The sequence below is a fragment of the Rattus norvegicus genome, chromosome 6, assembly GCF_036323735.1.
Source record: "Rattus norvegicus strain BN/NHsdMcwi chromosome 6, GRCr8, whole genome shotgun sequence".
NCBI classification, from domain to species: Eukaryota; Metazoa; Chordata; class Mammalia; order Rodentia; family Muridae; genus Rattus; species Rattus norvegicus.
In genome coordinates this window covers 116875531-116900493 of record NC_086024.1, presented here as the reverse complement: position 1 = coordinate 116900493, position 24963 = coordinate 116875531, and positions in this window count along the sequence as shown.

Here is a 24963-nt window from a genome sequence, read left to right as displayed (position 1 = left end):
GCTGTGGAGAAGATGAGAGAGATCATACCATTACAGGGTGTGGTACATGAAAGCTAATACCTATTTGGGGGCAGTGTTATTAACAGCTTGGGGAAAGGCGTTTATTTTACGTTCTAATCATAAAATGCAACACCATTAAAAAGGAAAGTAAACTTCAGTAGGAACTTGAGGTTTCAGTCATTTTTAAAACCCTGATAAAGGACATGTTCCACCATTAACACTTGGTCACAGGCTCCCATTAGTGATTATGGTGACAGTGCTCATATGCACTGTGTAAGACAGGGAGTTCTGGAAGAAGCTAATCTCTATCTCTCCCCTGCTAATAAGAAACTGAGAAACAGGAAACAACCCCAGATGGTACATGATGTAGTAATGGATGAAGACATTTAAATGGTGTGAATTAAGTTTTACTTTGTGTTTTAATGAGAGACTCACTGCCCAGAACATTTTAATTGTAAACTAGATTCCCCCGTGAGATCTTAAACTATTTTATGATAAATACAAAGCTTTGTTGATCTGCTATGGGCAACATTGTTCATCACCTTAGCTCAAGGGGACATAATTTTTTCATATTAAGCAATGAATGCAGAACCCTACTAGTTTAATACTAAGCTGCATTTCATTTCTCCAAATAAATTTATCTTCATACTTGTATGGAACTATATCAAATGAGAAGAATGCAAACCAATTTCATAGATATCAAGTTATTTTTCTGAAAGTCTAAGTGAATATAACCAAGTAGGATAAGATGTAGTTTTTTTTTCCAAAGTATTCCAAATGAACATGCAGGACACTTCCGGAAAACTCTTTTCTCTGACTACCTCTGGCAATGGGCAAAGAGGCACATTGTTGGTGGTGTTCGTTCATCCTAGTTTGATACCTGGCTTGGTGGACAAAGCTGTTTTATACCTAGAACACATAAAAATCAAATCAAATCCAGGCAGCACAGCACAGGAGAAGGAAGATGGGCAGAGACCCGTGTTCCTCCATGCCATGTGATGTGGGCACAGGGCAAGACACCCACAGACCTACTCTCCCACCCACAGCATTGGCTGGCCAGAGACACACATGGCCCCGCCTACTACCATTCAATAATGAGGGAGAATAAAGACAGAGCCCAGCAGACTGCCAAGCCCTCACAGACATGTCCTCCTGCCTTTCTGTGCTCTGCAAAGATGGACCCGTAGACACCCGATTGCCACTATACCATGCAGCACAGACAAAAGATGTCACCCAGGGGCCACAAGCCACATGGCCAGCCTGCAACAGGAGCCACCACAATGGTTCAGTATCTGACAGATGGAAGAGAAATACAAGTGGAACAGTGTGAGTATTATAAGAGAGATGAAACTGGAGACTTGAGAGTAGTGAGGAGAAGCCTCGTGTGAGTGGCCAGCATCACTACCTAGGGCCATGGTGAGGTCCCCGCCCGTGCTGATACTGAGGGCCATAATTGCATCTGTGGCTCATATTACCACTAATGAGCAAAGGAACAACCCTGGATGGGGCAACAGCCAGCAATCACATAGATGTACAGAGCCTGTGCAGAACTGGCCCTGCTCCTCTGTAGTAACGATTTTGGAAATGTTGGTTTCCAGGAAAAAAAAACATAAATATTATAAGAATGTATTTTTATATTAATCCCAAATATGGGGGGTGTGGGGGACATAAAACTGTCCATAGCAGCTCACTGTGATTTGCCTCATGCTCTAGCAAAGCCATGCGTTTCCCAGTTGCAGAGTTTCTGTTATTGTGTGACATTTGAAGTTCTGGGAACTGTTCAGAGAGTATATGAATGACAGAACTCCATAGGCATGGTGAGTGGTTGTTGGTCATTTATGGAGGCTATTTGTGGTTTGTTAGTAGCCATTGTCAAAGAAGAAACAGGAAGAAAGAGAGAGAGAGAGAGAGAGAGAGAGAGAGAGAGAGAGAGAGAGAGAGAAGAGAAAGGACAAGATTAGATATTAGATTTAGGAATTTTTTCACTTCTTCTCTCCCTTCTGTCTACATTTCTCCCTAGCTAATGTTAGGGGGCAAATTGCCGTGGGAGGGGGCAGGCAAAGATAGGAAAAAGAGGAACCCACAAAGTAGCAAAGACCAGTTACATCCCTCACTGGCTGCAGCACTCTGGAGAGCTGGTCTCACCTATCACCAGTGGCATCACTTGGGAGAGCAAGACCTGAGCTTCACCCAGGCAGCACAGTGGAACTAGCCCTGGTGGCAGGGGTATGGGAGAGCCAACCCTGTTACTCATCTGCCATGGGGGTGGGAGGCACTGGTACAAAGGCCATGTGCCCTCTACCAATCCCTCACCACCTCCAGCTATTGGGAAAGGCACCCAACGGGTCATGAGCACAAGACAACAATCTCTTAGGCGCACCATCTGCAGCTCTCAGGAGAACAAGAGAGCAGGCCCTATACCTAGCCTGAGCAGCATAGTTGAATTGGCCCTGCTGGTAGGAGTGGGTGGAGGTGAGCTGGCCCCAAGGGAAAGAGCAGCAGAGACCTGGCCCATCCCCTAACAGGTTATAGCACTTGAGACAGAGGGCCCCTCACCTAGACTGGGCAGCACAGTGGAGCTCTCTGGAAGCATGGGTGGCAAGAAACATCCCTAAGGGAATAAGAGGAACTGACATTGAGTGGCCTAGCCAGAGCAGTGCTAGAGAGCTCATCCTGGTGTTGTAGATAAGGGAGAGCCACTGATCAGCTCAGCTACCACCTAGGCCCAAAGTTGGCTGACCCCCAAATCTATATCATCTGAAAATGGTTGGGACACATGAAAGGGTCAGTCCTGCTGATCCAAAGCTGCAGGTTTCCATGACACAGGGCAACAATAAGAGAACATGGAGGAGTCCTGGTGTGATGGTTTGACGATGCTTGGCCCATGGAAAGTGCCTCTATTAGAGGAGTGTGGCCGTATTGGAGGAAGTGTAGCTTGTTAGGCAAAGTGTGTCATTGTGGACATGGGGTTTTAAGGTCTTACATATATGCTCAAGTCTGGCCAGTGTGATCCAGAGCCTCTTCCTGGCTGCCTTGGGATCAAGAAATAGAATCCTTGTCTTTACCAGCACCACGTCTGCCTTCACAATGTCATGTTTCACACCATGACAGTAATGAACTGAACCTATAAAATTGTAAGCCAGCTACAAAAAAAGGTTTGCTTTTATAAGAGTTGATTTGGTCATGGTATCTTTTCACAGCAATAAAACCCTAAGACACATAATGAGGACCCAATATTTATGGTGTCACAGAAGCCAGAGATCTCAAAAAAGACCAATAACTCATTGTAATAAACATTTGCAAGTGAAGATGTGTAGACAAAAGAATATACAGCATGGCACACTGTGACATACTACAGATTCCACAATGAAAGGTTTTCTATGCTTCAGGGTATGTCTCTCTCTCTCTTTCTCTCTCTCTCTCTCTCTCTCTCTCTCTCTCTCTCTCTCTCTGTGTGTGTGTGTGTGTGTGTGTGTTTATTTTCAGGGGATGTTCAGGGAAAGGGTGCAAGGGTGAAGGGCAGGTATGAAGGGATGGGGATATGAGCTGAACTGGGATGCATGATGAGAAACTCACAAAGAATCAATAAAAATTAGCAGAAGAAAGCATATTGCAAAAACAAAACAAAAACTATTTAATAAAATTCAGTGACCATCTCCCAAGAACAATTCTAATTTTAACAATCCCCTCACATCTCAGGCAATGGTTTTTTGCAAAAAGAAATCCAGCTAGGATACTTTTAAAGACTTTCTGAAGGATTATTAAGACACGTCATGGCTCATTAAAATTCACAGTTGAATTTAGCAAAGTAACACAATCTCATAGTCCCAGTATGCAGTAAAATGAGGGCAGGATAGACTCAGCTCCATAGTGACCAAGAGAGGGTCAAAGAGATGGTTCATGGTTCTTGATGCCAAGCTGATGACCTGAGTTAGATTCCCAGAACCTACAAAGTAAAAGAAAACCAACTCCCATAAGTCATCCTCTACTTCCATAGGCGGGGACACATGTGTGTGGAGACACACATACAAAGTAAGTAGTACAATTTTTAAAATTAAATATAAGCAAAATAATCACTGTTATTCAATTTCAAGGTGGAATGATTATTTTTCAGTTCCAATTCTGTTACTAATTGTGGTGTATAACCTTGGCAAAGTCCATGACTATCCCAACATTGTTTATCTGACAAAACAACAGCTTTTTAAAAGTGGTCAGCCTTGAAATTATATATACACAGGCTACACCAAATGTACTCAGCAGGTTGTATATGAATATACATGCATGTATGCATTATATATGTGTGTGTGCACATATATAGATAATGTACATATGTGTATGTATGTGTATGGTACACTAAATGTACTCAGCATGTTGTATATGCATATGCGTGTATGTATGTATTGTACAAATATAAGTAATGTGCATATATGTGTATAATGTATATACGTGTGTAAATATTATGTTTATTCTCTATATTCACATGTACATACAAGCTCTGAGTCCATTTAGTAATACACACACACATATATATATATATATATATATATATATATATATATATATATATATATATATATTCGAGGAGGGAAGGGTGAGTGAACATGGGACCAGGACCAGTTAGAGGAAGGGAAAAAAGGAGAGAAAAAAGCAATTCCATTTTAATAAAAAAATAGGATTAAATATTTCTTCTAAATCTAGTTGAGAATCAAATTGAGGACTTATTCACAGTCTTACTCAGAGTGCTTCTTTTGAATCTATAATCTTCAGTCATACCTGATCCTACAGAACCAAACTCACAAAATGTCATTTCTCTCAAAGAATACTTATATCTGGAAAGCACAGGAACCACCTGTGTGGGTTGCTTTTAAAAACTTTCAGTTCCATCCTACATCTTGAGCTGACAGAGCTAGAGGAATGGGAGCATTAAGGTGTTTGTTTGGATTCCAGCAGTGCTGTCAAGAATCACTCTGCAGACCTTCCTTCTGGTCCACACCTTTACCTTCAATCTCAAATCAGCACCCTACTACTCCTCAGCCCACCCAGCTCTGCCTGCCTCACAGGAGGCCTGCTCACACCCAGGACAACCAAGTAAGACACCTACATCCCAAATCCTCCACCTGCTTAGCCCACAGCAAGGCCAACAGCTATGAGATCTGATCCAGTGAGATCAGAGCTCCATCTTCCTTCTAGTCTACATCTCTGCCTTTAATCTCATTTTGGACCCCACTTCAATGCCTATAGCTCTACCTGCTTTCTGGGAGGCCTGTGCACTCCCAGGACAGCCAGCTCCATCTTCAAGTCCATACCTCTATCTGCAATTGAAGATCCGCACTCCACACCCCAGGTACAGCTCTTTCTGCCTTTGGAAGGCCTGCTGCCACCTGGGACAACCAGTTCCAGACACTTACTATTCCCAGGCCCACCAGATCTGCCAATACTAGAAACAACTAGATGGCTAAAGGCAAGCACAAAAACAAAATCAACAAAAGCCATTGCAATATATCACCATCAGAACCTGGCTTTCCTACTGGAGCAAGCCCTGGATACCCAAATACACCCGAAGAGAAAGACTGTGACCTTAAGTCTCATCTTAAGATGATGATGGAGGCCTTTAAAGAGGAAAGAAATAAGTCTCCTTTTAAAATACAGAAAAATGCAATCAAACATTTTTGATACATAAGGTAAAGGCCCTTAAAGAGGAAACAAATACCTTAAGGATATACAAGAAAATACAAGCAAACAGGTGAATGAGATAAATAAAACTGTTCAAGATCTAAAAATGGAAATCGAAACACTAAAGAAAACACAGAGGCAATGCTGGAAATGGAAAACCTAGGAAAAAGAACAGAGACTACAGATGCAAGCATCACCAAAAGAATAAAAGACATAAAAGAGAGACTCTCCAGCATAGAAGATACCATAAAAGGAATTGATACATCAAAGAAAATGTTAACTCTAAAAAAATCCCTGACACAAAACATTTAGGAAATCTGGGATACCATGAAAAGACCTAATCTAAGAATAACAGGAATAGAGGAGGGAGAATATTCTCAGTTGAAAGTCCCAGAAACTATCTTCAACAAAATCATAAAAAAACTTCCCAAACATAAAGAAAGAGATGGCCATAAATGTGTAAGAAGCTCACATAACAGCAAATAGGTCATACTAGAAAAGAAAATCATCCTGCCACATAATAATCAAAACAGAACAAAGAAAGAATATTTAATACCACCAGGGCAACAGATCAAGTAACATATAAAGGCAGAACTAGCAGAATTACACCTGGCTTCTCTTTTTTTTTTTTTTTTATTAACTTGAGTATTTCTTATATACATTTCGAGTGTTATTCCCTTTCCCGGTATCCGGGCAAACATCCCCCTCCCCCCTCCCCTTCCTTATGGGTGTTCCCCTCCCAACCCTCCCCCCATTGCCGCCCTCCCCCCACCAGTCTAGTTCACTGGGGGTTCAGTCTTAGCAGGACCCAGGGCTTCCCCTTCCACTGGTGCTCTTACTAGGATATGCATTGCTACCTATGAGGTCAGAGTCCAGGGTCAGTCCATGTATAGTCTTTGGGTAGTGGCTTAGTCCCTGGAAGCTCTGGTTGCTTGGCATTGTTGTACATATGGGGTCTCGAGCCCCTTCAAGCTCTTCCAGTTCTTTCTCTGATTCCTTCAACGGGGGTCCTATTCTCAGTTCAGTGGTTTGCTGCTGGCATTCGTCTCTGTATTTGCTGTATTCTGGCTGTGTCTCTCAGGAGCGATCTACATCCGGCTCCTGTCGGTCTGCACTTCTTTGCTTCATCCATCTTGTCTAATTGGGTGGCTATATATGTATGGGCCACATGTGGGGCAGACTCTGAATGGGTGTTCCTTCAGTCTCTGTTTTAATCTTTGCCTCTCTCTTCCCTGCCAAGGGTATTCTTGTTCCCCCTTTAAAGAAGGAGTGAAGCGTTCACATTTTGATCATCCGTCTTGAGTTTCATTTGTTCTAGGCATCTAGGGTAATTCAAGCATTTGGGCTAATAGCCACTTATCAGTGAGTGCATACCATGTATGTCTTTCTGTGATTGGGTTAGCTCGCTCAGGATGATGTTTTCCAGTTCCAACCATTTGCCTACGAATTTCATAAAGTCGTTGTTTTTGATAGCTGAGTAATATTCCATTGTGTAGATGTACCACATTTTCTGTATCCATTCCTCTGTTGAAGGGCATCTGGGTTCTTTCCAGCTTCTGGCTATTATAAATAAGGCTGCAATGAACATAGTGGAGCACGTGTCTTTTTTATATGTTGGGGCATCTTTTGGGTATATGCCCAAGAGAGGTATAGCTGGATCCTCAGGCAGTTCAATGTCCAATTTTCTGAGGATTCTCCAGACTGATTTCCAGAATGGTTGTACCAGTTTGCAATCCCACCAACAATGGAGGAGTGTTCCTCTTCCTCCACATCCTCACCAGCATCTGTTGTCCCCTGAGTTTTTGATCTTAGCCATTCTCACTGGTGTGAGGTGAAATCTCAGGGTTGTTTTGATTTGCATTTCCCTTATGACTAAAGATGTTGAACATTTCTTTAGGTGTTTCTCAGCCATTCGGCATTCCTCAGCTGTGAATTCTTTGTTTAGCTCTGAACCCCATTTTTAATAGGGTTATTTGTTTCCCTGCGGTCTAACTTCTTGAGTTCTTTGTATATTTTGGATATAAGGCCTCTATCTGTTGTAGGATTGGTAAAGATCTTTTCCCAATCTGTTGGTTGCCGTTTTGTCCTAACCACAGTGTCCTTTGCCTTACAGAAGCTTTGCAGTTTTATGAGATCCCATTTGTCGATTCTTGATCTTAGAGCGTAAGCCATTGTACACCTGGCTTCTCAACAAAGACTCTAAATGCCAGAAGATTCTATACAGCTGTCTTACAGACCCCAAGAGACCACAGACGTCAACCCAGGCTACTATACTCAGCAAAACTGTCAATCACTGTAGATGGAGAAACTAAGATAGTCCATGACAAAACCAAAATTAAAACAATATCTTTCTACTAATCCACCCTCACAGAAGTCAAACCCCAACATAAGAAGGGTAACTATAGCCATAAAAACAAATTAATCACCTCACCGCAAAACCAAAAGAAGATAATCATACACACAACACACACACACACACACACACACACACACAGAGAGAGAGAGAGAGAGAGAGAGAGAGAGAGAGAGAGAGTTCCACCAACAATATCGAAATAACAGTAACATCTCAACATCAATGGACTAATTCACCAATTTAAAAAAAACAGGGGGAGGGGGCTTATGGATGGGAAGCCAGGAAAAGGAATAACATTTGAAGTGTAAATAAAAAATATCCAATTAAAAGAAAAAGAAAGAAAACAGGCTAATGGATTGGCTATATAAACAGGATCAATCATTTTGCTGCATAGAAGAAACACACCTCAGCAACAAAAATAGATGCTTCCCCAGAGTAAAGGGCTGGAAAGGGGTATTCCAAACAAACAGACCCAAGAAACAAGCTGAAGTAGCCATTCTATATCTAATAAAACAGCTTTTCAACCAAAAGTAATCAAAAGAGATGAGGAAGGACATTTTACACTCATCAAAAGAAAATTCACCAAGATGGCGTCTCAATTTTGAACATCAATGCCCCGAATACAAAAGCATCATATTTGTAAAAGAAACATGACTAAAGCTCGAATCGCACATTGAACCTCACAAAATAATGGGAGACTTCAACACCGTACTCTCACCAATGGACAGGTCACTGAAACAGAAACTAAGTAGAGAAATAATGAAACTAACAGATGTAATGAACCAAATGAATCTAACAGATATCTACAGAACCTTTCACCCCAAAACAAAAGAATATACCTTCTTAACACATATACTGCTCCTGGGCATATACCCAAAAGATACTCTACCATACCACAAGGACACATGCTCCAACACGTTCATAGCAGCTTTATTCATAACAGCAAGAAACTGGAAACAAACCAGATGTCCCTCAACCAAAGAGTGGATACAGAAAATGTAGTACATCTACACAATGGAATAGTATTTATCCATTAAAGCAAGGACACCATGTCTTTTACGGATGGATCTAGAAAATACCTGAGAGCGGTAACTGAGCCCCAAAAGGATATGCATGATATGTGCTCACTGATCAGTGGATATCAGTCATAAAGTACAGGATGCCCATGATGCACTCCACAGACCTCCCCCCCCCAAAAAAACTAAACAAGAAGGAAGTCCCAACAGGGGCTTATCTCATTTGGAAGGAGGAATAAAACAGTTATAGGAGGAAGAGGGGAGAAGGGAGGGAACTGGGTGGGAGATGCAATGGGGAGGGTGTGGGGGCATCAAGACCAGGTGTGGTGAGACACAGGAAAGAAGACCAGAGGACCAGAATAAATGGAAATCTGCAGCTGCCAGGAGTGGACATGGGGGGATCTCTAGAAAGTGCCAGAGACCTGATATTGACTCCCAGGAATCAATGTAGGTGACCTTAGCTGAGACGCATAGCAGTGGGGACATGGGACCTGAAAAGGCCACCTCCTGTAGCCAGGCAGGACCACCACCACGCCCCCAGGGTAGGGATAAGGACACCAACTCACACAGAAAACTTTTGACCTAAAATTTGTCCTGTCTGAAAGAAATGCAGGGACAAAGATGGACCAGAGACTGAAGGACTGGCCAACCATTAACTGACCTGACTTTAGACCCATCCCAGGGCAGCACCAGTCCCTGACACTATTAACAGTACTCTGTTATGCTTGCAGACAAGAACCTAGCATAACTGTCCTGAAAGTCTCCACCTGACAGCTGATGAAACAGATGCAGATAACCATAGCCAAACATTGGATGGAGGTGAGGGACTCTTATCAAGGAGCTGGGGGAATAATTCAAGGTCCTGAAAGGGATAGGAATTCCATAGGTGTCAACTAACTTGGACATTGGTGGCTCCCAGAGACTGACCCACCAACCAAAGCACATACATGGGCTGGACTAAGGACTTTGGCTAACATGTAACAGATGTGGAGCCCAGTCTCCATTCTAGTACCCCAACAATTGGAATAGGGACTGTCCCTTAAAGCTGTTGCCTGTCTGTGGTATCTGTTCCCCAAATGGACTGGCTTGTGTGACCTCAGTGCGAGAGGATGTGCCTAACCCTTCAGAGAATTGTTGTGCTAGGGTGGGGAAATATCCAGGGATACCACACTCTCTCAGAAGAAAAGGGAAGGAAGGATGAGGAAAGGGGCTCTGTGAGGGGGGCGGGAGGGACTAGCAGTAGAGATGGAAATGAACGAATGAATCAATGAATAAATGAATGTATGAAAAAAAGAATTACTGTGCAGTTTGTAGCAAACTCTTTGATAGTCTGTTCTTCATGCAAACATTTTAGTTTTGTTCCTCTTATCTATAAATTCTGCCACTGCAGAAATCCAATTTGATTTTTCATTACTTTATCATTTCAAGCAAATGATGGCTTAAAACACTTCTTTGTTAGAAGGAGGTAGGAGTGAAGGACTCTGACATGGCTTTTCTCTAAGAAAAGGAAGGGGAAAGGCTGATGATGACTCACAAGTTAAAAGCATTTGCAGCTCTTGAAGAAGACCTGGGTTTGGTCCCAGCACCCATTTAATAGCTCACAACCATCTGCATCTGCCTTTCTGGCTTCTACTTGCACCAGGCATGTACATGATACACTTACACACATGTAGTCACAACACATGTAAGAGAAAAATGAAGAAATCTCTTTTTTTAGTAGGAAGAAAGCGAAGAAGGGAGAGCAGGGGCAAGAAGGGGAAAGAAGAGGAAGGGAAAACAAGAGGAACAAAGAAAGGAATGGAAACTAAGCCTCTACAATGTAAAAAGTCATCTTTTCCACTAAGCAGGTTTGTGCCAGTTGAATGTAGCCTGCAGGAAAAAAAGGAACTGTCCAAGAGAAAGCAGCGATCTAACATTGCTCTCCTAGTCAGGATGTGGGTAATAACCCCATCTGTTAGGGAGATGATGAAATGTGAGCCAAAGAAAATGAGTTCGTGAACTTGAGATGTTACAGAAAGAGGGAAAGGGAACTATTCAATATCTTAGAACTGCCTAAAGCTTTCTTTTAGCCAAGTTTAATTTCCTCTGTGAAGAATAATTTGCAGATCTTACAGGACATCGACTGTGAGTACAGCCATCTTCCAGTCCATCCACAGCTCAGCGGGGTGAGCATGTGAACAAATTTACCTAAAATTGTAGGTTCCTTTCTTGAATATTAGAGTGTTCATGTCCGAACAAGCCTACGAGGATATCATCAGCCTTTTGTTTATGAAAGAGAGTGATTTTTCTATATTAGAACTAAACTCCTAAACTTACAGATTTAGGGAAGATGCTGTGTGACCTTGGGGATAGTTACTTCCTGTGCAATGCCTTATTTTCCAGTTCCAAAGTCAAAACGTATGCATCTCGGATTCAGGTGTGTAACTTGGTGGTACAGGACATGTGTGAGGCTCTAGGTTCATCCCCATCACATCTACACTTTGCACACACATGCACACACACACCACATAGGTAGCTGCTGATTGTGGAGGGCTCTTCCAGTCACAAGTGTTGGGAAATCAACCCAAGTTGGCTTAAGCAAAAAGGAGATTCATTGATTGGAGTTCAAGAACAATATGATCCTTGGACTTCCACTCTGATTCAGACATTCACCGGGCAGTCTTCTCTCCGGAGTTTTGGACTCACCATTTCTAAGTCCTCTCTGTTTGCAGGCAGGTTCTCTATTTGTACTGCAAGATGCCTAACAGGAGTGCTAAAACGTATTGGTTTCAATTCCAGTTGGAAGAGCATATGACTCTGCATGACAATTACCAGCAAAAGATTATTGTATCTTGCTATGCCATGCAAATAAAATGCCTAAACCAAAATGGCCTCTTTGGAAAGGATGAAAAGTATATGTGATAACGCTAAGGCAAGTGTGAATTCCAAATCCATATGGAATTCTGAGGAAAAAAAACAGGAAGACAAATAAACTGGAGATTGTAATTTAAATTTCGTTCTTTAACAGTTCCATTCATGTATATAATAGATTTTAGTCTTTCTTATTCTTCTCTGTCTACTCTATCTCATCTCTCTTGCCTCTTGTTCTAAAAACCTTCAATTTTCCAGAGTCCCCCCCCACTCCTTCCATGTCTCTTTTATGACTATGATGATCCATTGAGTTTAAATAGGGTTAGCTGTATGGGCACGGGTGGTAGTTGTATACAAAAGCATGGGTAATATATCAATGGCTGCATCACTTAAGAAAAGCTCTTTCTTGGCCTAGCCAGGATAACTGCCAATAGTCCCCCGAGAGGAGTGAGGCCTTATGATGCCTTCCCCCTTCCTTGGTAAATGGAGGTAGATCCAATCTTGTGCAGGTCCTGTGTAAGCAACCATAGCTACAGAGAGCTTATGAGGGCATCAGCTGTGTCATATCCTAAAGACCCTATTTCACAGCAGTCCTTCCCTACTGCTAGCTCTTTTAACCTTTCTTCCTCCTCGTCCATGATGGTTTTTGAGCTGAGGAGAGGAAACATGGTATGCGAAATAGATGTCTCCCTTAGAGAAGAGCCACCCGCCCCCAGTTACTCATTCTCCATCCTTGGCATGTTGTGCGTCACCATATTGGCCACAGTCCGCTGCAAAAAGAAACATGGCTGATGAGGACTTCTCTGGGTATGAATGCATTTCATTGTATAAAGGTATGAAATTCACAACAGTAAAAAAATAATGATGTGAAAATATCCTAAACTTTCTGTATAGTGTAGTTTCTCCCCTTGTGTTGGAGTTTTCCATCTATTATCCTTTGTAGGACTGGATTTGTAGAAAGATATTGCATAAATTTGGTTTTGTCATGGAATACCTTGGTTTCTCCATCTATGTTAATTTAGAGTTTTGCTGGATACAGTAACTTGGCCTGGCATTTGTGTTCTCTTAGGGTTTGTATGACATCTGTCCAGGATCTTCTGGCTTTCATAGTCTCTGATGAAAAGTGTGGAATAATTCTTATAGGTCTGCCTTTGTATGTCACTTGACCTTTTTCCCTTACTGCTTTTAATATTCTTTCTTTGTTTTGTGTATTTGGTGTTTTAACTATTATGGGATGGGAGGAATTTATCTTTTGGTTCAATCTATTTGGAGTTCTGTGGGCTTCTTGTATGTTTATGGTCATTTCTTTCTTTAGGTTAGGGAAGTTTTCTTCTATAATTTTGTTGAATATATTTACTAGTCCTTTAAGTTGGGAGTCTTCACTTTCTTCTATACCTATTATATGGTGGCTTTTACAGTATACAAGTTTATCCATAGGTAAAAAGAACACAGCTTGATAATATGCTTAGTGTAATTGCCAATTTTTGTACATCAAAAATAGCATCAATAGGTTTCTTTTTTAATTTGTTAAATCACACAGATGATAGTACCTTAAAATCCAGAATTAAAAAATGAATCCATATACATCAACAATAAGAATGAGGAGAGTCAACTTTAAAGAAGATATATATAGAAATCTCTCCAGACACAACATATGTGAATATATGAATACAAGACACACATGAGAACATGCCCAGCACCACCAGTTATTGGGAAAATGCATATCAAAACTATAATGGATTTCTCCATATTTATTGCAATTGCTATATGTTTTAACTTGGACAATAGAAAGGGTTTCCTCTTTGCTAAAGAGAAATGATTAAGAAAATGATAAATAACCACTGGGAAAACCTATTCAGTGATTTCTCAAAAGTTAAATATAGGATTGTCATATATAGACTAGCAATTCCACTTGTAGGTAAACCCCTCAAAATTACTGAAAGCAGGAACTCAGATGAGGCAATGTTTCATTATATTCACAGTAGCCAAAATGTTGGGAATGCCCATATGTCTATTAACTGAGTGAAAACACAAAAGTGAATATTCTGCTATCTACTACAATATAGATGAACCTTCAAAATATTATATATGGACCACCAGACATACCAAGGTCATAGTTGAGCTGAGGAGATGGCTTAAGCAAACAATCGCTTGTTATGCAAGTAGAGTCTAAATGTGGGTCCCCACCTTCTACATAAAAACCCAGGTAGAGACAAGGAGGATCCCCAGCAAGCCTATTCATTGAGCTTCAGAGTCATTAAAAGACCCTCCTTCAAGAAGCAAGGTAAAAAGTGGTACAGGATGACAAGCATGGTTGACCTCTGGTTTCTTTACACATGTACACATACATACATGTGCACACATAAGCAAATAATGTATGCATCATTATGCGATATCAACATGTAAAGAAAATATATACATCGGTTGTAAGAAAGGGCTCGTTTTTCAAGGTACTGCCTTCTGCAATCTGAAACATGGCCTGTGAATCAACTTGTATATCAGTAAAGCCACCATGCAGTTTAGTGTATTTTCATATAATTATTCTTTATTCTTGAGAGTTTCATACATGTATACTAGGAAATACAGCCTCTTTGTTTTAGCGGTGGCACTTGTGCAGGTTGGTGTTCATCGGGTGCCTATGAAGTCCAACTCACTCATTAGCACAGTCAGGATCAGCAGGCATCATTGTAGGCACCACATCACACTGCTTTCTTTCTAGTCCAAATGAACAGACTTCGTGACTTCATAAAACTATGCTCTGCAGAGGGAGGGATGGAATAGTCAAGCAAATAGCATCCCCCCTCCCCAGTGGCGGGACTGGAACAGAGTGAGTCATGACATTGGGGTAATCTATGACTGGGAGAGGGAGGGACTAGAAACATGGGGAATCTAAGCTGTTATCTGCAATCAAGGCTACTTGATGCTGAAAATTCAGCTCACACGTTCACATTGTCGGCAATCATATCTGTGGCCAAGTGCGCTCACAGTTACACCTTTACTTTTCCTGTGTATTTCCTTGCCTTCATTTCTGCCTGCGCTTGAGAAGTTATACAGATGTGTAGTTCATATGTGATGATTCTGATTATTTTTCCTATTATTATAACTGTTTTTGCCTGCCTAAATTTACTCATTTTGCCTGAAATATGAATTAATTAATAAAAGTAGATTATCCTGATAGACATGACCAGTTTTCACACTTAGATGCTTCTCCTGGGGCTTGTTTCCATTACATTCCAAGTTTACTGTCCAAAGCAAACTTCCTCATTACTCCATACCACAGAAAGAAAGATTTGAATATTTTTCCTTAGTTGAAATATTCCTAGAATATCTCCTATCTTATTAACCTTAAATAAGACTTATCTCTTCAAAACCACAACTCCAACTATAGTTATGGCTAGTTAATACATATTGTTCATGGTACATACTGCTCAATGGCACCTAAAATAGGATTTGTGTAAGTGAAGGATCTCCTGCCAGATAATGTAGGTTTTAGGAGGCACTGGTATCTACTCTCAAGTGAACTCCAGCATCTGAATCAACATCCATGGAGGAATGAGCTACAGACATTGTGAAAAGAACTGTTTGAGCACTGAACCTTAAGGGCATGGATATAGTGAGGTATTTTGGGAAAAGATGCACTTTAGTTTTATGTAGGGGACAAGCACACTCCAGCAAAGAGGAAATAAATGGGGGGAAAACAACCTTCATAGCTAGAATCCTGGGTAGGAATCCATGACAACATGGAGAACAAGGAGCTTCAGGATAAGGCAAAGAAGCCATGGTGAGAAAGTAGCATGGCCACTAATTATAGATACGCATCCATCAGAATCTCCTCTCATCCTTCTGAGAGATGAGGACCCCTATCTTGTCCAGTGGTAACATATTGGGTCCCAATTGAAGATTCATAACTGGGTTAAGTCAATTTTAATCTTTTTGCAGCCATTTGAATGCTAGTGTATTGCAACAGGAACTCTGAATTAGAGATAATCCAGCAGACGCTTCTAGACACAAGCTCAAGAATGCAAAGAAGGAGCTAAGTCTTGGGAAGAGAAACGTCATTTGTAACAGAGTCCTATGAACCTCTGCCCTTTGCATAACTAATATGCAATGACGATAGTGAGAGGGATATAAATGAAGGCTTTGACTCTGCTGTCACCAAAGCACAAATAAAGGGGGACATTTTCATCTTGTTATCCCCTTGTTTTGGGAGGGGATCTTATTAACAACTGGAAGCTGTATCCTTCCAAGCCGTAAAGCAATAAATGGTACAAAAGTGAGCTATAAATTACATCTAATTGCACCATCCTATCACATAAGAAACAGGGGCTGCTCCAAATTAATGGGCAGCAAATTTAAAGCAGATATAGGGATATAATTTTCTATGTAATACTTAATTAGCTTCCAGAAACTGCTACCAAGGGAACTTATCTCAAAGCCCTTTATACATCTAGCAAATAGTAAACGCAATCACAATACACAGTAAAAGAGGCAAGTAAGACCCCTCCTTGAGCTTGCAACCCATCCTAATTGCTCTCCGACTGTGATAAGAAAGGATGTCCCATAGTGGCATACTGTGCAGTTGGCTTTTTGCTTAATAAAAGTGGACTATTGCTGTTCCTTTATGGCCAGAGTTATGCTATAGCAAGCCCCTTCATTGCCTCTCTGCAATCCTGTCAATGATCTGCCTGAGACAGTGGTGACTCTTTATGTATTTAGTTTAGAACAATATTGAGACCAACCATAATCTCTAGCTGACAATGAAGGATTGGTAATCTTGGTGGAGAAATCCATAGCCTTCTGTTCAGTTAACTACTTAGGGTGTCATTGCTCTCAATATTAAGCTTTAACCTGGACAAGGGTTGAGAAAGTGTAGCACACACTTGGGAAGAAACAACTGCCAGCATGGCCAGTCATCCCTGCCAATGACAAACAGTACAGTGTATTTTTTCCTCTGCTGGTTCAGTAGCTAACAAAGCCTTGAGAGCCAACTTCAGCAAAGCTGTCACTGGATTCCCTTCTCAGTACAAGTGACTCTGCATCTAATCCTCCTTCTCTCCGATTCTGGACATTGTTGCTTGGAAGATATAATTATCCTCAGAATATGCAAGGCCTAAAACCAGCTGGGAAAGTCTTTCCTCCACATTTAAAAAGTAATAATAATGTAAGACTAATTATATTGCAAAAAGCAAAAACATGGTAATTAGGATGACCATATATATATCTGGCTTCCTGTAATTATTGTTATTCATTTTGGCAACTGGGATTTTAAATATTTGAATTTTATTTTCCAAGCCGTAAGTGTGAGAAATGCAATTTATTTACTGGAGTGTTCATCACAGAGAATTAATTTTCACCTATTTCTCCAGTCTGTTTGTCTTGTGGTCTCTTTCTCTATCCTCAGAGAAAGGAACATCTCAAATACATATGTACTTTATATACAACGCCTTTGAGTCATTTCCTTCACACCATTTCTCTTCTCTCTGCTTTCTCAACATCTTTTCACCCTGAGGGACTTCTGTGATCACACTGGGCCTAGCCAGTTAACTAAGTATAACCTCCACATCTCCAAACCTATAAGTGAATCACATCTGCAGTGTATCCCATATTAGTAAGGTAACATTAATATGTCCGCCATGTCAGGGAGTAGGATGCCATGATGCCTATTACAAATGTTACTATGTAATAAAATGAAAATATCCCACAGATAGATGAATCCAGAAAGCATTCACTATAGAAAAATAAATAAGCAAGAAGTGACTTTTAGTGCAGGTTTTTTTAAATTGTTTTTTGTTTGTTTGTTTGTTTGTTTGTTTTTGTTTTGTTTTGTTTTCTTTTTGCCTCAGTGTGAGTACAAGATTCCCCCAGAGCAGGAAAAATGTTCAGAAAACAGAAAGAAGAAAAATAATGTGAAGGAAACCATTTGAAGGCATTTTTATTTTAAAACAGATACTGATGACTGACATATTTTTCACATCAATATAGAACCCAAGAGGGAAATGAAAACTTCTGGTTTCTTTGGAAATTCAGTTATGTCAAATGATGTTTTGCTGGGGCACAGAGGTAAAAGCATGTTTTGCTAGAGGAGACAAGTGAAAGACTATTTTCCTCAAGCAGACACAGATGAAAGGATGTTTTGCTATAGCAAACATGTGAAAGGACACATGATGATCAGAAAGTTTATAAAGATGACTCCACAGACAGTTGGAGCTCAAGCATTGGTTTGATTTGCTCCGTCTTGCTATTCTTTGCTAACAACACACGTGTATTTGTTTCTCCTTACATTGCATTGCTGAGCTCCACTTGCGGTGATGCCATAAAGAAAAATTCACCAAATAAGTTCCCATGAGGTTCCTGCAGCTTCTTGCTGCTTCCATGGCAGCCTCGGGCCTGTTGGTGGTTGGCTAGCCTTGGTCTTTCTTTTGGATTGATCTGCCCTTGCTGGTTCCTGTGTGGCACCTGCCAAGAGGACTGGACTTCAGCTACTGATTCCTATTTGATGTTTGCTACTGGACTAAACTGCTAATATTCTGATAATGAAGATTGGACCCAAAGAACTATTCTAAACAGGTCTATTTCTCCCCTGCCCTAATAACTTTTCTCTTCCAGGACCTCTGGTGGGTGGTGGGCTGAGAAGAGATGTTGAATCCTTATTAAAATAGGTTGAGATGCCTGAACAATAGTTCCCAGGCTTTTCAGTGATTAAATCTTCTTGCCATCCCTAAGACTACTGAATAAGTTGGCATTCACCTTAGTCATGTGGCAGTGAAGAGATGATCAGGATGGACCCTGACTATTTGACATGAATTATGACATTTTTAATTTAACTCAGTTCTTTAGATTTTGGTTACATCTGATAAATGAAACTTTAATTCACTTTCAATTAGTTTCTGCAGCAAAGTGTTCTATAGCAAAATGGCATATACTCTTAGCTCTGACATATAAAAGATTACACATTGTCCTCCTGTCCTTACATGAAAAAAATGTAAAAAATACAAGTCACCTACTTTGCTTAGATGCATAAGGCTGCAAGGTGAAACTGCTCCCCTAAAATCTTAAGAAGCAAAATTGTCCAGAGATATACCCACCCCAACGTATGGAGCTGAAACCACTACAGATGTAAAATAGGAGGAAGGGGAGTCAGATGTTATTGCTATGCCCAAAATTACAAAGAAAGTTAAGAGAAGGGAAAATTGCTTGTCTGGGTTCATGGATTGGAAAAGCTCAGTCCATGGGCCTTGATTCTGTGGAGTCTGGGTCTATGGTGAAGGAGAACATCATTAGGGATATAGAGCAGCCTCTCAACAAGACTAGGCTTAATCTTCAAAGGTACACTCTATTGATCTACTTATTACACCATCCCTGCAGTTTCTACCATATCCCACATTTCTTATAACTATTGTTTCAACAACAATAAGAATTCAACCTAGCATTGGACCATATTGCTTTTGCTTTGGGGGCAAGGCTGCATTACAGTCAAGGCATAATGTTAGGAACTGCAATGGATACAAAAAGAAAGATACTGTTCATGACCTAACAATAATACACAAATAAATAAATGTTCTTGCTAAGCATATCATCAAGAGGGGCATCAAAAAAAAAAAGAAATCCATCTTTAATCCAAGTCTACTTGAGGAATTTAACAAATGGTGATTCTACTATTCAGTGAGCCCAGCACCAGGCAGAATGAAAAATAAGAAATGACTCATGATCATTTTCTTTAATAAATACACTTTCGCACATTAGCCAAGTCAATTAAAGCAAACCTAACTGAAGTCCACCTTAACAATAAAAGTAGATTTTTATTTTAGTGACAAATTTGTATAAAGTCTACACAATTTAAATTATTTAAATGAGAAAATAAGCAAATGAGAAAATTTCCACAATCTAAAACCATTCATTTCTGGCCATATTTTAGTACAAAAATATGCAGCTTTTTTAATCTCTTACTCCATTTGTGTATTTGTTCATAGGTGCTATCTCATTTCATTCCCAAAATATTTGAAAATAAAAATATTAGTATCTACCTCATAAATATGAAAACCAGCACTACATGAGTTAGTAAACTCACACCTCCTTCCCATCCCATAAAACTTTTATTATACAGGCAACAGAGAACCAGTAAGGTTGGGGTGGAAGGCTGTGTCTGATCACACAGGAAATCTCAATCTATTATTCTTTATAGGACTTATGCTGAATAGAGGTTAGACTTAATTGTTCTCTTCACTCATAGAATTACCCGTCTTCTTGTCTTTGTCTTGGTATGTTTTCTGTGATTCTGAGTTTTAGGAAGTCAACTCCCTCCTAGTTATATCCCCAGTTTTCTTTTTACTTTACAGATTCCTAGCCAAAGTCTCACTAAGTTGCCCAGGCTGTACTTGAACTGACTCTGTAGTCCAAGAAAATCTTGAATTTTAGATGTTCCTGTCTCGTCCTCCTGAGTTGGTATTGTGATTACACATCCATACCTCTAGGCCTGACTTAGACTTCACTTCTTACATAGAAAACTATTGGTAAGTCTTGACGGTGTCTAGTTCACAATGATTCAGTTTAGCATTGTACCTTTTATTTCATGCAGTGGTAGAAAAGTTCATATGTGTTCTATGAAAATGATAATTATAATTTGAAATTTAAATTTCTTCCTGAGGTAGCAGTATGCAACTGTTGTACAGAAGTTTTTGAAAGACTGAAACATGCTTTTCTGCAGGGCACCACCTTAAGTCATGAGGTAAAACAACTCAAAATGGCTTCAGAACTAATCCTTGAAACTGACAAGGTTCGCTAGGTTCCTCCCTCCCAGAGTAAGCAATAAAGGGGGCTGAAGATACTCTCAGACAAGTCAAGTTGCAAAAACACTCTGAGACCAGTCCAGCAACCTGGAAGACTGCTAAGAAATCTGCTAAGCTAACTAGAAAAGGCTTAGACCAACCGAGTCACTTGGGAACAACATTCACCAACCTTTTATGCTGCTTGTAATCTGTGAAGTGTACTAGAAATTCCCAGCTTTTGAGGGCTGTCACTATGCTAGGGTGATCTTTGGTGATCCGGCTGTCTTTGAGTAATTTCTACTGCTGTAAGTAATCCCTCATCATACTCCTATAAGTAATCCCAATAAAACTTACTGTTTCAGCCACTTGGATTGTGATGTTATCCATGCTTTTAGTCTGGCCTGGACTCCCTATATAGATTAAGTAGATATGCGTTGTGTCTCTATAGGAAGTCTTATCACATGACAACAGTACAATAAGGTCTTGTGATGTGCGTCAATAATGAGCTGTCATGTTGTCAAAAGGAAAGCATGCAGTACTCTACAGAGGGCATTATTACCAAGAAATGATGTCCAGTAGGGGAAAGGTATGAAATGCATCTTTCTGCTTACAGTATTTCTTTCTATCTATGACTCATTTATCAAGGTACATCTACATGATAAGTCAAGGAGCACCTGTGTAGGTAGCAAACAATTGCTTAGCAACAAAAAGTCACAGGCCTTTGAAGACACAAAGCTTACATCATAATATTAGACAGTAAAAGGAAAACAATTTACCCGCTCACCCCTAATCCGCAAAAGACAAAACTTTGTTGTCACCGAGAATACTGTCTTGATGCATGACTGGAACCTAGTATGAACATGGCCAGAGTTTGGAAGTTTTAAAACAAATGTCAGGTCCCTGAACTAGATTAGGGCTCCAAGTTTACAGAGAGTCTTAATGAATATTACTCATTTTACCCCCGAGTTTTAAGTTCTTTTGAAACTTGGTTTCAATCCGCATGAAAGAATAAACGTCGGTATTTAAATGATCATTTAAGTCATAAACCTTGAGAAATGGTTATCAGAAGCGGCTAATGATCTAACTCCTCAGCTAATGGAGGTTAACAGTCTAATAAACCATTTGTGAACTGCAGCAATTGACTGATTGCAAGAGAATTATAGCTATTATAACTCGCTTTTATGAGTGATGGGGCAAGAAAGATCCAGTTGGATGGGGACAGAGTGAAGAAGCACACCAAGAGGTGACTGTGTGGAATGTGATTATTAGGAAAGAGTCCCCTCAAAAAAAAATGAGGAGAGGGGAGCCGCCACGATGCAAGTGCATAGTGACTAAAACCATGGAAAATGTTAGCCCAGTGATAAAAGTATAAATTCGCCCGAACTGCACACGCCTAAAGCCCTCGAATGTGTCCTTAGTAAAAGTGAACCCTGCATTCACTGATCAAAACTTAGAGACACTCAGCCCAAACACAGAACTTTTGGTTCCATAAAGAACCATCTTTCCAAATGCAACTAAAATACTTCTCACAAAAAAAAATGTATCTTGAGGTTGAAAATTGGAATCATATATCTCATACAATTAGTGAGAGTTTTAAAAATAAGCACACTTTTAAAGCAAGCGTGTAGGCATTATCTTTCTAATTTGGAATGTCAAGAACATGGAGTTTCAGTTAGGATTATATTTAATGATTGCAAGGAACAAACAGTCAAATGGCTTAAGTAAGATAAATTTTCATTTCTTGCTTATATAAAATAGTCTCTGCTGGTTGGTGACTTCTGAAATATGAAACCAACAATGATTGATGCAGGTCCCTACTCAGACCATTCTAACAACTCTTGGATGTGGATTTTTCCCCCCTCAAAGGGTGACTATAAGAGCTTTACCTCTTCAAACTGGCCCAGGTAGGATGAGAAAGAAAATGAAATCTATGGGTCTCCACAGTGAAAAATTCAACATACCCAAGAAATGTTTGGCCTTTGTCTTCAGCTACTGGGAGGATTTCCCTCAGTCTCTGGACTCCTCTACCCAATAGGTCTGTCTTTGAGGAAGATACAGCCACTTGTGGTGGTTTGAATGAGAATCCCGCCCATATATTTGAAAGCTTGGTCCTCAGTTGGTGGAAATGTTTGTGAAGGACTAGGGGTGTGGCCTTGTTCAAGAAGATGTGTCACAGGGAGTGGGTTTCCAGCGTACAAAGTTCCACATTATGCCCACTTAGCTCTCTCTGTTTCATGGTTGTCTCTCTGTTCTGTGCTATCTTCCTGCTAAGCTCTCTGCTACTGTTCCAGCCCCAGCACCACATTTTCTTGCCTGCTGCCACACTCCCCACCACAGTGGTCATGGGCTCACTCTCAGAAACTATAAGCTCCAGGTAAACTCTTCCTTCTATAAGTGTCCTCGGTCATGGTTTCTTAGCATGGCCACAGACATTACTGAAAGAGCTAAGAATGTGATTCTGGGAGAAGTCCACAAGATGTGTCAGTTATAATTTCCAGGGTAACTAAGGCTACAGGTATTAGCTCAAATTGCAGGGGAGACTAGAAACTGTAGGTCAGCCACTTGGGAAAATTCTAGTAAACTCAGTAAAAATTCTAGACAGCTGATGTGCCGGGGGGGATACACAGGGGACCCCCACCCTCTCAGAAGAGAATGGGAGGAGGGATAGGAGGAGAGATTGTGTGAGGGGAGACATGGAGGAGGGAGTAGTGATCGGGATGTAAAATGGATAAATTAATGAATGGAGAAAAAACTCTAAACGACAAGGTTCAAGTGATCCTCCGCAGCGGCTAGTAGTCCATGTGACTATCACATATCAAAGCTAGACTGTGTTGACGTAGCCCACAGCTTTATGGGAAGAGACTACGTAGAAGCTGTGCACATGCGCATCCCCTGTACCGCTTATCTGATCTAATGTATCCGCCCCCTGCTCTAACCATCCATTCGAGAGCAACAAAGCTACCCTACAAGTTCTATGAACCCTTCTTATCAATTATCAAATCCCGTTTCTTAGGAAAACTCTAAAAACTAACTCCATGTTAGACCAAGAAAAGTACTGAAAATGACCTTTCAGAACTGCAACTTGCTAAAACTTCTACGTTCTTCCTTTACGGGGATATTTCTAGAACCCTTACGGTTACCTTGTCAGCCATAACCTAGTCAAATGGTATGCCTATTTACAAGGGAGATTATATCTTACTAAAATATAGACTTTTGGCTGGGTGTTCTTCCACTTGTAGTAAATTTAAAGGCCTGTTCTTTGGGAAGAAAATATGGATTTCTGTTCTGTGACACTTCTACAAGGAGGCTGAAAAAATATTCATTCTTAAAAGGTTGCATACTAGAGAAACAAAGTTGAAAATGTTGACTTTGATTTTTTTAATCATTTTTTTTCATTTAATGGAAACTCATATTTATTCTCACTTCCCCATTTGAATTATTTTGCAATTCTCGGGCATGAATATTTGGGTTTGGGCTCGGTGACAAATGTATTATTCCTGATCATTTGAAGGGAGAAAAAAAAGTAGCATGCACACTAATTGCTGTGTGTTTGGTGTGAGAGTATTATCATTTTATGGGGAAGGAACACTGTAGGGATGCCAGGGTCGACGCTTGCTTTACAGATTTGAAGCCCTATGGCCTTTTTTAGGTTTCTACCCTGTCTCCAGGTTACTCCTTCCCTGAAGGTCAAGGTGGATGCTTTCAACCAAATAGTTCCGTCCTATTACCTCACTCCTCTGGACTGACCACCCTGGAATTCCTTTTGCTTCCCAGGGAAAGAAAGTCTGAATCCCAGACAAATTGCATCTATAGACCCTTCCACAGCCACATTTGTCCTTTCTGTCTCCTTTCTGTCACCTATTTTATTTCTGCCTTGTAAATTTAAAGCGTGAGGTTGCTCTATTCCAAACTAACTTCCTTTACAGTCCAGAAGCGGTATTTCCAAATTCTACAATGACTTCTGTCAACACCCATCTTTTAAGAGGGTCACCTCTATTGACTCATGGTGGTTTGGCTTTAAACCTGCCCCTGGGTCTCTTCATCAGTGCGTGACACAGATGTCCCCTGCAGCAGCATTCTCTAAATTACTATACAGCAATCAATTTGTGCAGCAAATGGATTTTTCCCCCAAACTCAACAAACAAGAAATAACAAACTAGTCATATTAAAGCCCTCAAGATACTGGGTATGATTCATCCACCTCCTTACTCCAAGAAAGCCTTTAGATTTCCAAAGAAGGACGATATGGCTCTTATCGAATGGGAGAAGTGGCAAAGGATAGGCACACAGCATCCACGAGACACTG